A 14,744-nucleotide genomic window follows, 5' to 3' on the forward strand; every position below is an offset into this window, starting at 1 on the left:
ATTATAGATGATTTCACACTGGATAGATCTTGTGAAAATTATAGTAGATACTGTTAGACTCAGTGATTTCCATTAACTCATGTTGGTATCTGATAAAACTTCCTTGAGACCTTCCTGTTCATGTGTTTTCTCCAGTATCATGAGGTCTTCCAAGGATCTTTCCTAGAAGATCCCAAAAAGTGTCAGAAGATTGTCAAAGGTTGAACACAGATTTCTTCTTCAGAAAGTCTAAATCACGGTGAGGGTGTGCCTTAAAATTCTTCAGTTATCCTGAATACCAGGATGGTCACCATGGAGTGAGGAGTTTTGTACTGTGCCCTGCTTTTAATGACTGGCACACCCACAAGGATACAATGCCCCTTCATTTGTCAGATTACCCAGGAGTAATCTTATCTCAAAGTAAAATTTAAGGATAGAATGGTGTTTACTTAAACCATGATTTGAGATAGAGGTCATGAAAAGATACAACAAAAAATCAGTATTACGGTTGTATTTAACAATAAGGATTTTGTTCGGGTGTTCCAGCATTTATCTAGTTTGTCACTGCTGGGTAATTAGCCTATACAATGCACACTTGGCCCTTGAGAGTTCTTCTGGCTACTTCATTCTTTTTCCTATTGTTGAAGATGACTATCTGCAGCATCCAGGGCGGCTGCCCTGGTTGTCCTGCCCTTTCTCTAACCCCACCTAGGATGACTTTATCTTTCCTCTCTGCTAATATTTACCTACCCCTCATTTCATGCAGTTGGGCACTGAGACATCACAAGGTAACAGAAGGGATTAAATAATTTCCTTCCCCCCTCTTTTTAATATAATTTTATTAATATTTTTATTACTTACTTTAATTAGCACATCTCTGTATTTAGAGTGACTTCACCATTTTACATTTTTCTCAAGAATTCTTGTAAAGCTGTTCATGCCTAACTTCAAAAAGATAAAATACACTCTCTTCTTACTAGATTTATAGCTTCATTTCCTCTGTGGCTCTCTGATGAAGAACAAGCATGGTATAACAGGGATTGGGAGTTGGAAATGTAATACTGTGTCAATATAATTGCAGCCAAACTTTTATTCCCACAGTCAGCTTCACAGACATTCATTGGGGACCCCAAAACAATATCTACAGATTTTTTCCTGCTTCCAGCCAGAAGGAAAATAATACCACGAACTTATAGGTTGGTAGACCCACTTCTAAGCTCCACATAGCAGCTGATCAACACAAACTAGAACCACTCCAAAGCTGTAGTTTGTTCTGCCAAGGGAATGGGAGAAAATGCACAACAAATGTACATTGTGTGGGGTACGGAAGGGAATGGGGGGAGTGTGGCTATCTTATTGTTTTATTGTTTCTAGATAAGTGTTTCTAACTATCTGGGCAGATAACATTCAGGCTATGTTCTGTGACCATCGGCCTGTGTCACACGGGCACAGTTCTCAGAGAAGTCTGTGATACTTTTGAATTTCAGAAGTAGCATAGACCTTTGCTTCCTCATCTTTTGTTGTCCAGAGCTGGGGACTGGCCATCTGCTACTCTGTAAAACAGTCACATTTATGTAGTACCCCCACAAGTCGCAGGACATACAAAACAACACCCAGCTTTTTAGTATGAAGAGTTTATTAACAATACTTTTGCTCTTTTAATTCTTGCTTCCAAGTTATGGTGTATGTTGTGAATGCTAGATTTTCCTAGGTATGTGTTGTCTAGTCTAATTGGTTTTTCAATTTTTGTGTGTCTGAATTTATTAACTCAAAACTGGGTATTTTTCACTATTCACCATTCACAGGCCCATTAAATTCAGTGCTCTCTGCTTTGATATTTTACAGTTAAAGGAGAATCTCCTAGTCTTCAAACCAAATCCTGACAAAGGCAATTGCTGTCAGGAATAGTAAATGTGGAAAGGTATCTCAGGGCAGAGTATCTATGATTTCCATTTGCTACTGAAAGTGGCAGACACCTTCAGACTTAATACTAGGCACTTAGCTAGGCTTTAAATAAGTGGGACAATCAAATTCATTAGTTCAGGAAGACTTGTGCCTTTAGATTGTCTATAATCAATTTATGTCATTTGAGATGATTGATTGGGTGTTTGAACCTGAATACACATAACATTCTTTTGTCTGATTCATTTTGTTCTTGTGAAGTACATAGGGTCAGATTGTATTTAAACTTCCCAGCCTAAATACTACATTTGAGTCCAGACCTCTTGTTCTTACCAAGGAAAAATTTTCCCCATGTCATTACATATGAGAAAGCAATGGCTGAATGAGCAACGTAGGACAGAGTTTTCATTAGGTGTAGATGGAATTTTTGCCATTCTTATTCTACTTTCTTCCGTGACAAACACAGAGATCACATCAGCTAATGTTGTCTATTTTGACCTTCCTTCTATGTAAGATGGAGCAGACAAAATATTTAGCATATTCATCATCCTCTGCCTGCTTAAGAACTGGTGGACAAAAGCAGGATTTTTATTGTTTCTTTTTCAAAATGTACATCAGTATTAAAATGTCAAAGGGATGGTTCAACACTTGAAATGTGTAAATTAGAAGATCTATTTCTAAGCAATTGGAGTGCTATTTCTGTGTTTCTATGGAAATGAAAATTAGGAACCATATTTACTGTTTAATCCTTTTGCAAAACCTTAACTCAGGTTTCAGCTTCCTTAATCTGTTTTTCGTGGGGTTGGTTTGTTTGTTTGTTTATTTGTGGGCTTGGTTTTTTTATAATGGAAAACACATGATAATTACTGATTCAAAATGACTCTATGAAAGGAAATGTTCTTTCCACAACTTTTCATAAGTGAAGATTGAATGTAAAAATCTGACTCCTTATTGTACCAATAAGAAAATAAATTCTAATTGTTAGAGACGCTAATTAAAAGAATAGGCTTACAGGCTGAAATCCCACTGATGGTAAGCAAGTATACCAGCATCTGTCCCTTAGGCTCTTGAATCACACAGCTCAATGAAGTCAGTAGACCTTTGTCCACTGGCATTTTAGAATATATTTGTACTATGAATTCTTTAAAAACTTTAGAATAGCTAGTCTTTGACATTCCAGAACTCAGAAATTTGGTAAAATGTAATCACAACATTTCAGGAACTTGTGGTTTTTTTCAATTAAAAATATTGCTCTCAAAAAACATCTTCAAACTATTCCGTAGTAAGTCTATAGACTTAGGTGACAGTGAGAGTTAAGTTCAATATTTTCAATGTATTTTCTCATGCCTATGAGGAATATGAATCTGCAAAGAACTAACTGATGCTCAGGGTTATGAATTGCAATTGAACATCCGACCTTGATCAAAGATCTTTTGATCACTGAAAATTCAGGGAATCCACACTGACTGTATTAGGTTATCTGGAACTTAATTAAGGTTGAATATGAATTGTAACTAATGTGTGTCTGAAAAAAATGTGTGAAACAACTTTGAAAATCCTTTGTTCCCTTCAATACACAATACACAGAAAAAGTAATGTTAATAACTTTAAGCATTACAATAACAAACAGCATTATAATTCAACATTTGTCTTGGTATCTCAGATAATTTTAGTCCAAGGATATGGACACACAGTGATCGTCAGTTGTGATATCTCTATTTCTGGTGACTTGTATGCAACATTTATGTAATAAATATGTCTGTTTAAGCCATACCATTGGAATACGACTGCATTATAACTATGGTGTTTAGAATTGCAAGTACAATACCTCAATCTATTTTGAGTTTTAGATGTGATGCACCCATTTTTGAGTCCACAGATCACTGAAACAGACATATAGCTTGATTAAGATCTACAAATCTAAGTCTCAATCGGGATAAATGAAAATACATTCATAAGGTCAGCTATAACGGTATCTTTACATGTAGATCATGTTTGCAATTTAAGTCTCATTACCAATTCTGCTGCTACAGACTGTACAAGTGCCAGTAGTAGTGGGAACATGATTTATTTTTACTACTCATTATGCTGATCATGGCTTGAAAATTTCTGTTGCATATCCTGATATCTATAATATATGTCTTGAAAATTTGAGGACATGGTATGGGACATATTATAGCACAGACTGTTTTCTGGAATCACTAGAAAATGGTGCTATAAATGTGCTAAAAATTTTCAGAATGGAAAAATTTTTCAAAAAGCAATTTTCTATTTGAAGTGTATATCATCAGTACTGTGAGCTACAGCTTCACCATTAATAGCAGTCAAAAAACTTCACAGACAATACTTTTACTGCCTTATGGCCTCAGAGAAGTTTTGCATTTCTTGCAGTGTTACAATGCACATCAGAGTGCAATGATAGTGAAACACACCACAGATGGAAGTGACTCTAGGACTACTAAGAGCATTTTTTTATAGAAAAGCAGACCATGCTACATGATAATTACAATTTTAACTGTCTTTCCAAAAAAGTCTGTCACTTGCTGGCCAAGTTTTTCAACAACTTTGTCTTTAGATTTCATTACCAGTGTACTACTAACAATATACCAGAAATAGAATGGCTTGCAGAAGACATTACTGTGTAGCTTGCCTCCAAGGTTTGTTTGCTATTACATCTGAATATCGTCAGTGTTCTAAGATTAGGATTAAGTGGATAATTCACACTTTTTCCATATTTTGTGCATCATCTAAACTTTCTGCTGAACTATTTCTCAAAAATGACGATTAGTGTCTAACATTCCTTGGCACTCTTTCACAAATTCTCATCCATTTTAGTCAGTTGCTAAGAACAACCATGAAGTTCTTGGGAACTGCTGGGGTAAATAAGTTACTTCTAGAGAAACTGAAATAAGAAATGCCAACTGACTCAAACTTAATGTTTTACATACTAGAAACACAGGCAAGGCAGCCAAAAACTAATCGTGACTATGCACGCATGTATATAATAGGCACAGGAAAGCAGTGATGAAAATTCTGGGAGTAAGAGATTTATGGATTACTTGTGCATGATTTTCCAGCTTTTTAAACAACTGTTCATGATTGAAAAGTAGTTTACTGTTAGTCAATAATTCCCATTATTAGTATGCCAAGAAATGTATTGATAATTTTGAAGGCAAGAGTTTTGAAGATTTTTCTTACTTCATTAAAAGTCATGGATTCAGATAATGGTAAAAAAATTCCATCATAAACTGTTGCAGTTTAAGTAATAAATAATCTGCATTTCTTTCCAATAGTGCCAATAAGAGAAAAGTGCTGGACAATATGCATAAAATTGTTTGAAAATCATGAACAGTACCTCTTTGCCATACACACTGTAGTGTTTGGAACACACAGCTGGAGATACAGGTCTTGTTTTTTAAAAAAATGTTTTGCAAATGTTTTACTTATGAGTACCCACTATAGTGGATTCAATTAAAAGAAAACACTCCTTTTAGCTCTTTTTCAGCTACTGAAACTAAACCTTTCAGAGCAGAGAATGTTCTTTACTGAGTCTTTGTAGAATGCAGTGACTGTTTAGCACATATACTCTTAACTTATAATGTTTCATAATGATAAATAAATGCTTCATAATGGAATTTTCCTTAATTTAGACACCTAAACTTGCTAAGAAGCTCTAAGTATTTGGGCCATTGACTTTTCTTATTGATTCTGCAAAGCTCCAAAAGCTCTAAGATCAAATTGGCTTCAGTGGGAGTTAAAGGTTCTCAACACTTAACACTCAAACCAGCCTGGCATGAGCTGTTGTTACAGAAAGTAGGTATCACCAGGGTCAGTGAAACTTAACATCACTCCCAATCCATGCAGTAGGGAACACTTTAAATTCAAGAACACTTTTTTTGTCCCATTTGCTAGCATGCTTGTTTTTTCCCATCTCTTCTAAGGGTTTCTAAATTATTCCCAAAGATGAGTCCCTAAGTCAAATATTTCAGGTTTCCATGTAATAGGAAAGGGTATTCTAAGTGAACCATATACTGTTTTCGTCAAGTGAACATGATCATGATTATCCTTGTCTGCATTCAAAAAGACATAGAATGATAAAGAAAAGCAGCAGCTACGTTAGAGACAGTGAGAAGTTAGAAGCAAAGGAAACATACCCAATGCTTTTTCCCCTCCCTCATCATTTTAGTAACACGAAAGGCCCCTGCCGCTGTGTCTGTGCTCAAAGTTGGTAGGAATCCGGCTAGACGTCTTTTTAGAAACACAGAGAGTGACAACAGTGGAAGCTGGCATCCCCTTCTCCCATGGAAGGAGACAGAGCAAGAGGTCTTAATTCTACTTGAACTGAACTGTTTACAGGAGGGAAACAGAACACAGAATAGTACAAATCAGAACTGTTAATACAGTATGAGAGTCCAAACTAAAGTCAGGCTGGAGAAGGGCTGAATATCTATGCTACTTCAATTATTCATAGTACATCTATCAAAGCAATATAAGCAGCAAAATAATAATAACATAAAATGCATTAATCAGCGTTCTTAGTTTACGTTGCAAAAGCAACAGATTTTTTGAGATTGTCTACAAACAACTTTTGATTAAAAGCTGAATTGGGATCTAGCTTTTCTTTTTCCCTAATATAAGCCCACCTGTTTGCTTACTTATGTCACTTGCAGTTTTCAGCATAAAAAGGCCTCATCCCTGGATGTTACCTTAAGTTAAAATTTTAATGCTATCACTAATGCAGGTAATAGAAAAGTGTATATCTTTGAAAAGTAGAGAAGGCTTACTAATTTACATAGGCCCAGCATATGGATTTAGTGTCACTATTAAGTTGCGCTAGTATTCCTACGTTGCTAGGTCTTGACTGTTTCTGGAGTCTGGGCTAGATCTTTAGATAATGCAAATTGTTGTAAAGTCATTGAAAACAGAGGCTTCCAATGTGTCAGAACTGAAGTGCTAGATTTCCTGAGAAGGTAATATTTCTAATTAATTCTAGGTGTTGTACTTTGTCTTATAAGACCTTGCAACTGCCTAAACCAGTTTGGAACGAGAAAAAGAATGAGGAAAAAAATGAGGCATTCGTATTTTCTTAAACCAGGAAGAAACTCATTCCTGAGTCAGTTTTCTTTTGACATTTCATTTGACAAAATGTTTCTTAAATTTGGAAGGGTCATTCACTAAGAAGCTGATAAATAGTATTCTAAGTTATAGTAAGAAGTCATGATCTGGACACTCCCTTGCTGTGCCAGTCTGATTCTTTTATTAGCTTTGAATGTATTTGTTCAAGGAATTTGAATAATTATTGAGAAAAAGAAAGGGGTTTAATTTTATTCTGTCCATTTTTCTTGTAGTCACTGTCTCTCTTCTAAAAATTAGGTCAAATGATCAGATGACATAAACCAGTAACAATTCATTGTCTCAGTATGTTATACATAATTTCAGAGAAAGTTTTTTTTCTGATTCCACAGTAAAGTTCTAACAAGAAAAATACCAAGTATCCTGTCTGTCTCAAACTCAACATTTGCTTGCAAAACACGTAGAGTGTTATGATTTAATATAAATAATTTTGCATTGTAACAGTGTGGTAATAACATTACAGAGCTTTATTTCCCCTAATTAATTTAATTTCATAGTAACTATTCAGTTTATGACATAAGGAATAGTAAGAAAGAAAAAAATGTAGTTTGTGTGGTTTTCTGTATTCATAGACCACCTGTGGATTCCATTAGGCACCATGAATTCATAGTTCTACATATAAATGCTTGCTCCAGTCCTGACCATTATGCACCTATCACAAAATAGCAGGGGCCTCGTCTCTCACCATTACCTTGATACAGCTGTCCTGTTGAGTCACAGCATTTTGCTGTACCTCTTTCATTAGAGGTTTTATAGTCTGAGTTTCTCTTCAGTTTTTCTTGTTTTCATTTTTTTCCCAGTAAACTCTCAGCCTTTGTTTCGTTTTAGTTTTCCTCTTGTTTAATATTTATTTCTCTTCTCTTTGTCTTCCTTATTTTTCTAGTGTTGGTTCTGTCATGACAGGCAAGGGTCAGCACCCATTCCCACTTGTCAAGGAAACATTCGTCTATCTGATGGATATGTACTGAAGTAGAGGATACAGCAATACTCTGCTGTATGCAAAGGGAGAGTGGGACCACTGCTACTTTTTCTCTAGTTCTAAGACTTCACAAGACTTCGTAATCTAAGACTGACTTAATCTGCCATCTGGAGTTCTCAGGTATCTTCAAGCCACAATTCTTGTGCTTGCCATTCTAGTTTCTAGCAGAGTGACTTTCAAGGTTGCCAGTCTACTTGTTTCTAGAAGTATCTTTTTAAAAATAATTTGCATCTCAGAAGTGGTTTGGAGAAGCCCGAGTTGCCTATTCAGGCCCACTTTAGTGTCATCTGTCAGCTCTTATTCACTGGTGATATGGACAAATAAGGGAAAAGAATGGATTCCCTTCCTAATTAAAAAAAAAAAAAAAAAAAAAAGCCTTTGGATTTCCTTAGGCAGTTCTTTTGAGGATTTTGGACTTTCTTCTATTTCAATGGTCTTGTCTGAACTGTACCCTGGACTTTCTGTTTCTCATGGAGATATGTACCTATGTGTGGACTTTACACTAGTTCTTATTATCTAGCACTTCTAAGTACCAGGGTGAGAACACAAGTTCCTGACAAAGAAAGACTGATTTCAGAGATCACTCAGTCTTTGGCTAGCATAGCTCATTCCTGTAAACTGCATAAATAAGGGCAATTGCTTTTACTTAGACATGTTTCTAGATGGAGTAATAAAATTGCCAGATATGATCCCCACATGCTCCACAGGTTTGCGAGGCACCTCAGTAACATCTCAGAAATGCTTGTTTCTCCAGTTTATATAGAACTGCCGGTGGGAGCTCCACCTAGCTCATTAGTGAGTTTTCTCAGCAATGTTATACCTAGCAGACCAATCCCTCTGTCTGCATTCTCCTAATGATTTTGAAACCTTTCTGTCGTTAACCAGGGTAGGTGAAGGTGGTAGTGTTTACCCGTTGCCACATATAGACAAGTATTTAAGTAAGGAAAGGTTGCTTATGTTAACAGGAAGGCTTTAAGGCATTTTGCCTGCATGCATGCTGATGACTGCATTTCTTCTTTCTCAGGGGTCATTTCTTCTGTTGTAAACTCTGCAAAAGAATTCTAAAGTGCATGGAGAGCCGAGTATAACACCCTGTGTGTGTGTACACTGGACTGCCTGTGAGGGCTGAGGGGTTAAGAGGTCTTCAAACTCAAGTTTTCAGGTGATGACTATATATGTGGACAACCTATGTCGAAGCATTCAGCACCCACTTTCTTTAGTGATCGACATGAAACCTCCAACCTCAAAATTCAGTTGTTACCAGGTAAAGGGAACCATATGCATGTCTTATTACATATACAGCTAAGGGTGGAAATGTGAGTTAGAAAGAAACACTCTTCCCCTTCTTAATCACCCTGAATCTGAAGTGGGAGTAAATGGCTCTGAAATTAATCACACTACAAAGTGCACTACAGGTGCGTTTCGGCAAAGTGGAAGAGTGAAACCAAACTTGTCAGGACCATTCTACCCTGTCCTCGCGTGCCTTGTAACATACATCTGCTTCTTCCCTACTGATGCCCTGCATCGCTGCACAGGCTGCCTCGTGATTTCGCAATACATGTTACATATCCTGCTCACAAAAATGAGCCTTTCAAAAAACTTCAGGAAGTATGTCTTCTTCTCCCAAATGCTGTCACCATAAGCCCCACATGTGATAGAAACTGTTGCTGTATCATGGCAAGGGATGGGCGGGATAGATGTTTTCCTGGTATAAACAGAATCCAAAAGATTTAATGCTTTGTAAGACAAAGCAAACCTTCAACTTCTGAAAACTTTTTGGCTCCAAACACAGAACACGGAACACAGAAATAATATGCTCTTTTAGGAATCTCTGCTCATTAATTTGGCAGGCACATTCAGTACTTTTTCAGTGTCCAAAATGTTTTTAAGAAGTGGATTATGAACAATGCAGTCTAATAACCCAATTTCACAATGGCAATAGCATAAATAATTTAAAGTTGAGATATGTGTTCTTTAAAAAAAATAAATTCAATCTATTAGGGCTTCTTGGATAGCCAAGTACTGGGAGATATTGTTTGGGGGGCAAGGAATTGTGATTGTTTTGTGTTTTTTTCAATATTAGCTGTCAACAGAATTTTGATATAAACTCTTAACATTTGCTTTTCAGTTATTTTAACTCCTCTTTGAGCAATGTAAGCAATTGACAATACAGATATTTTTAAAAGATATATAGATCAGACTTAATTAATATTGAATTATTTATATGTACCACAGAAAGCACCTAAAGAGACAATTTGCAAAGGTTCTGTTACAATTATACTAAAAGTGTGTAAGACATTATTATGGGCCTCACCGCTAAGAGGCACAATGAGGAACTGAGAAAGTCACTGCAAGTTTGACTGTATACTGTAGCTTGAAAATACAGTTTTGGTTGCCTGGAGGCCAGGGTAGCTCCTTCTTTAATTTACAAAACCTGATGCCTATTCAGATTATGACTAGCCTACTGATAGTATTCTTAGAGTATCTGCTTAGTGTGGCATTGCTCCAGATGTATTCATCTTGATTGTCTCACTCCCTGGATGGCAGGATAATTTTGTTAATCTATTCACAGAGGATTTTGGAAGATGGCATAGACTACCCATCTACTTGGTTCATATCAAGTTGTCTATATAAGCAGAGTGAATTCTCCTGCAGTCAGAACTGAGTCTTTCAGACCTCCATGCTGCCTTGCCAGATAGTAAGGGCCAAGACTCAAAGAACATAGCAGACAATAATACTTTTTGTAAAGTTTTATATAATTATTCATGGAATTCTACGCTCTATAGTGAAGTTCTATAAGACAATTCAAAGCACACATAAAGCAAAATGTTTAATGGTATTTAGTTATGCAGGAATTTTCCAGGAAGGCTATCTAATATCCTTTGACTAAACAGCCCTAATGCTTCACTTTGTGTTACACATTTGGAAAAAATATGATAAAAGGCATAATAAAGTTCAAGCTAATCTGAAATGTAATTTCTTGCAGGGTGGATAAATCCAAGTTAGCAATAAAAGATTGGAACTAGACCTTTATGTCCTGTGAAAATATAGTAACATCTGGAGACTCCAGTTAAAGGATAATGAATATGACTCTCTCACTTTAAGTCCTTTTAATATCTAACAATTCTACTTCAATAATTCAAATTAAATCTGCCCATAATGACAGATTGTTTCCTAAGATAAGGCTAGCTTGCTTTGTTTGATGTAATTTCTTCATCAGTATAGCTCACTTTTATCTTTGGTTTAAGTGCAAATTCTTTAAAAAAACTTAACTTAGAATACATATAGGCAGAAACTCAGTATGCAAATAATCAGCACCAGAAATTTCTTTTTAGATAGAGAACAATTCAGAGATTAAAAGGACATTTAAAATAGACATGCGGAAAAATGATTGAAGGAAAAAACTTTTCAAAATATTTTCCAAGACTTTAAGATATACCATAAATTAAGGGTTCTTAAAAATAACAACTCCAAGTCACATTTTCTTTTCTTTTCTGGGCTCAAGCATTTAGAAATATACTGTGGTGTATCATCCAGCTGGTATAATTTAAAGTCTACTAGCTTTGTTTCTCTTTACAGACAGAACTATTCATGTCACCCATTTTCCCTACCGTGCTCCATTCTTGACAGTGTCACAATATATATTACCTACTGACTCCCACATATGAGAGCCTCCACTGTTTTTTCCAACCTTTTTCATTCTCCATCCTGCAGATTGCAGAGGGTGTCCACCATTGAACAGGGCAGGCTCAGCATGAAAGGATTAGATAATAGAAATAAAATTTGGGGTTAGAAGAAGGCCTGACACATAGCTTGTAGGTTACTAGAGATATTACAGAGCTTAATTCACGTAGTTACAGGGTTTGAAAAGAAGAGAAGTAAAAGGATCTTGTCAGTGGCCCTAGTTTATGAGGCCCGGCAGCATTTTGGCAAAGAAAAGAGGATGCATACTGTATAGTATCAGAGGAAAAAAAGTGCTGTGAGCTTCAAATGAGATCACTTCTCTATTGTTTGTAAGAGCCATCACCATACACAACTACAGATTTTAAAATATCTAGCCTCCTTACAGAATGTCACAGTGCTCCTGGTTAGTTCTTAAGAGAGAGATCAAAGTCAGATTTTCAGGTCTTGATGTTCTTGTTCACACTGTGTTCTTTCTGTTCTGTCTTCAGAACACTGAACAGAACTCAATTTTCCAAGCAAGTGACAAAAGAACACATTTGTCACTACTTTGTTCTTTTGTAAACCCTTGAGTGCACTCCAAAGGAGTAATTTGAAAAAATGCTCACTGACTATACATTTAGAAAGCATAGTTCTCTCTAGTGGACTGAATTCTCCCTTCATTGATGTTCTTGTAACCCAAACAGACCTGTCAAGACATCCTCAGCAGGGGTAAAACATGCTGGTTGTTTTTTGAGATGCTACATCACTAGATGCCAGCAGAGGATCTGGCCTACTTGATTTCAACACATAATCTGCATATTTATTCTACTTTCCCTTTTTGATACTATTTAACTTTAGTCAAAATAACCTACCTGCTACATTAGTGTTTGACTGATCAAGTGCTGAGAATGGATGTCATTGTGTTTAATTCTAGTAGGTTAACTAAATGACTTTTAAAGTGAACATTATTGTCATTGTTCCATTAATAAAAATCTTAACTAGCTATTGTTTCTTTCTGTCCAGTAATTTTGATTTTGTTTTCTGTTTCGAATTCTGATTTTTTTTTTCTAATGTCTTTGCTAAAAGAAGATATTCCACATAGGAACACTGGAAATCCCAAGAGTGAGAGATACTTCTGACAAATAATTATAACTCTGAGAAGAGACACAGAGAAAGAAAGAATAAAGGAGAACCATTTTATGTGACAACTGATATAATAGCAGAAAGGTAATTGCCTCCAAGTTTACAAGGCAATAAATGGCTCTCAGTGGCTGATGAACATCAAAGCCATAGGCATTAAAGGCAGGAAAGCCTTCTGTACTTACCAGACCTTTGAACTTTAAGTGTAGCATCTCACAGAAACCAATATTAGTTTAAGTTTGATAGATTTTTTTGTTTTGGTTTTATTGAAATTTATAGTATCTTTACATGGATCCAATTGTATAGAGAGCAGAATGAGAAAATCAGCACGTCATCACAAATGAAACACAGCCAAAGGAGACTGTGGAGTCAGACTGAGGTGATGAGCAAGCCAGACTGATTTACAGCCTTTGTGTTTGTCCTAATCCAAGTGAAACAGGCCATCCTCATAATGTCAAAAGTGAGAAGAGAATCATAACCATAGTCATGTGATAAAGGGGAGAACTGCCTAGATGTGTCCCCAGGAGCAAAGAGGAAAAAAATCACACCGAATTCTATTCTGGACAAATGCCATACACTGTACTCCATTTCACATTTCAAGTGACGGGTACATAGACACCTATATAGACCCTGTGCATAGTCATCATGTGTTGAGATACATGAAGGAGAAATAAAATCTTCGGGGAATTAACAGTTCACAGCTATTACTGCTTCCAGTGCAGAAAAGGCCATCTTGTTTTATATTTACTTAAAGATAAATCCTTAAAAGGTATGTAGAATCCACACTACAACTTCTGTTCCCTAAGGGAGTTGAGTTTGATGAAGTGACCAGGCATAAAGAGATTTCAAAAATTGCCATCTGAACCATACAAAAGATTATTTCAAAGAAAAACAGCCCAGATACACTAAGATGGTGATCACTGTAAGCATCATCTAACCTCTGAAAGTCACATCATGCTAGTTCAAAAGATTCTCTAGTTCAACCTTTAGAAGAAGCTGAAGATGAAAATTAACTACTTTCAGTCTTGCATTGTAGTCCTGTTCTCCTCTGGAATTCAGCAATACTTATTTCCAAATCTTCTGCATGAAGACTAGAGACACCCAGGGCATTTATTTATTTGGTTTTTTGTTTGTTTGTTCTTGTAAAAAATAGTACCTATATATTGCGAATGTCATTATTTATAAAACAAGTCCCTTATGTCTTAAGAAAAAAATAACCTGTCCAGGGAGTAAGAAATTATCATGTCAATCATTTGTCATAGTCAATCACCTTCAGGTGCAGGAGTAGAGCCACACAGGCATATCTTACAAACCAACAGCTACTTGTTTCACAAATTATTTAAAGATTTTTCACCTATTTCAGCCAACTCCATACAGCAATTTAATTTCTGATCCAGATAAATGGAAAAATGTAGAAAATCTTTGTGTTCTTAATTTTATACTCCTTTTTAGATCCTAATGAACTATTAGCTCTGTTGTTTGTTGTTTAAGGATTCTGGTTCACAACTTTGTGTTCAGTTTTTTTATCTATAGCGATGGCAAGTGTTAATATCTTACAGCTCTACCTTTTGTAGTATTCTGTAGGTGTGGATGTATTTCTAATAGGTGATGTATTTGTCCTTCCCATTATTTCCTACAGACTTTTTCTTAGCTTTACTTTTGTTTTGTTTATTTGGTGTTTGGTTGTTTTTTTAACCGAAGGCAGTGAAGTGTGTTAGTAGCTTGGTCACAGATTTTTCTAACTGATACAGAATTGTCAAGATGACTCTGTTTCTCACAAGCGCATTTTCACAGCAGTGTCATAAATGCTGAAAAGCAGCAGCTTTCTAGCTCAAACACAATTTAAAGGCTTAAACCAGGCAAGGCTTGAGGGAAGTTCTATGGTCTGGGATACGCTGGCAGTCAGGGTAAATGATTAGAACAGTCCTTTCTGCTCCTTCACTCCAAG

The sequence above is a fragment of the Buteo buteo genome, chromosome 4, assembly GCF_964188355.1.
Source record: "Buteo buteo chromosome 4, bButBut1.hap1.1, whole genome shotgun sequence".
Taxonomy (NCBI): domain Eukaryota; kingdom Metazoa; phylum Chordata; class Aves; order Accipitriformes; family Accipitridae; genus Buteo; species Buteo buteo.